The 2,192-nt window shown below is 43.7% G+C and overlaps 1 pseudogene; it reads left to right on the top strand.

Moving 5' to 3' along the window:
• Positions 1–334: 334 nt before the first annotated feature.
• LOC102495686 (60S ribosomal protein L14 pseudogene) lies at positions 335–1,206 on the top strand (annotated as a pseudogene).
• Positions 1,207–2,192: the final 986 nt, after the last annotated feature.

Genomic DNA, 2,192 nt, shown 5'->3' on the forward strand with positions numbered 1-2,192 from the left:
TGTATTTACTCACTTGCTCAATCCTACAATAAATAAGTAGTTTCAGAACATCTAATTCGTTCCATTTCAGAGAACAGTAAGCCATGCCTCTCTGTAGCCTAGTGGGTAAGGGAGCCGCATCCCACATGGCCAACCACAGTTTGAATCCCAGCCCCAGGGTCTATGGCGTGTGTGTGCATGCCCCGAATCCTGACAGGATCGAGAGATGGAGGAGAAGGGATTGTGGTGTGACACGTCTCTTCAGGGATGCTTTCTCTCTGCCCTCTCATGAACCCTCAGGCAATTAAAAAAAAAAAAGCTAGCCCCTTCTTCCTTCTCGCCGACCACCAGCAGCATGGTATTCAGGCATGTCATGGAGGTCAGCTGAGTGGCCTGTTTCCTTCGGCCCTCATGCCAGAGAGCTGGCTGCAATTATAGATGTTATTGATCAGCGCAGGGCTTTGGTGGATGGGTCTTGCACTCAGGTGAGGAGACAGTCATGCCTTTCAAATGCATGCAGCTCACTGACTTCATCCCTGAGTTCCCTCATCATGCATGCCAGAAGTACGACCAGCCTGGCAGAAGGCAGACATCAGTACAAAATGGGCAGCCACGCGAGGGGCCAAGAAGATCAAAGCCAGAGAAAGGAAAGCCAAAGTGACAAATTTCGATCATTTTTAAAGTCATAAAGACAAAGGAAACGAGGAGCTGAAAAAAATCAAGAATGAAGATAAGAAGCTTCAAAACCAGCTCTTCTGGGGACCAGCAGATGGCGTAATGGTTACGTTGCTGGACTCTCACATAGTTGACCATGATTCGAGTCCCAGACCCGGTGGCTTAAACCTCACACTGGGGGCATGTGTGTGCATGGCCAAAATCCCAAGAGAATGGAGAAGGGACTGTGGCTTGGCCATCCACTCTTGAGGGTGATTTCTTGCTCTATAGCGAAAGTCTCTCTCTCTCTCTAAAAAAAAGGCAGCTCTCCTGAAAGCTTCTCCCAAAAAGGCACCTGCTTCTAAGGGTGCAGCTACTGCTGTAGCTGCAGCAGCTGCTTCTGCCACCAAAGTACCAGAAAAATGATAAAGAACACCAGTCCAGAAGGTTCCTGTTCAGAAAGCTGCAGGTCAAAAGGCAGCACTGCCTCCAAAAGCTCAGAAGGGTCAGAAAGGTGCAGTCCAGAAAGCACCTGGTCCACAACATCTGATGAAAATGCATAAGAGGTTATGATAAAAAAATAATAAATGTCCTTTTTGACATAGGGGAAAAAAATAATGATAACCCTTTGAACCAGAGTCCGATATTTGTTTATGACGCTTTTTGTCCAAAACTGGAAAATATAGTTTGGCATCTAGTGGAAGTATTGTATTCAAATGTTGAAATATAACTATCCTTTTTTAAAATTTTATTTTAAGAGGGAGATTTTTGCTATCTGGCACATGTACTCACAAGAGACAGAGGGACAGAAAGTAAGAAATCACCCCTGAGGGGGGTGGCCACACTGCAATCCCTTCTCCTCCGTTCTCCTCAGGATTTTGGGCACACAAGCACACATGCCTGATGAGAGTTTTAAGCCACCGGGCCCAGGTTTTGAACCATAGTCGGTCATGTGGGAGTCCAGGGATGTAACCATTATGCCATCTGCTGGTCCCATACTGTCCCTTTTCCCCCTTTACATTGTGGTGTGTTTTTCATTTGAAATATAGTGATGTTCGTTTGTTACTGTTTGCATTTTACTTTAGCCTTTGCTTTTAACTTTCTTGTTACATTTTACTTTTTACTAGTTTTTGAATATGTAAAACATCAACTTAGTTTCAAAGTTAAAGTGATACAAATTGGTATACTCAGGAAAGTGTCACTTTGACATCCCTCCCCCCACCTCAGTCCTTTTCATCCCTATAGTAGACTCCAGTTTATTCCTTCCTGTGTTTCTTTTTACAAAAAGGAAACAGTTACATATATACTCTCTTATTTCTCTTTTCTTACACAAAAGGTTAGTGTGTGTGTGCACTTTGAACCATGCTTTTGCACCTAATATTTCCTGGAAAGCACCTTATATCAGTTCATTAAAAGGAAAAATATTTTATTTGTTTTTTCTTTTAGGTTTTACTATAAAGAGTGTGTACTTGCTGGAGAGAGAGAGAGAGAGATAGAGAGAGAGAGAGAGAGAGAGAGAGAGAGAGAGATCACCCTCTGGGGGATGGCCATGACACAGT

Source organism: Tupaia chinensis, unplaced genomic scaffold (assembly GCF_000334495.1).
Source record: "Tupaia chinensis unplaced genomic scaffold, TupChi_1.0 Scaffold000207_1, whole genome shotgun sequence".
Taxonomy (NCBI): Eukaryota; Metazoa; Chordata; class Mammalia; order Scandentia; family Tupaiidae; genus Tupaia; species Tupaia belangeri.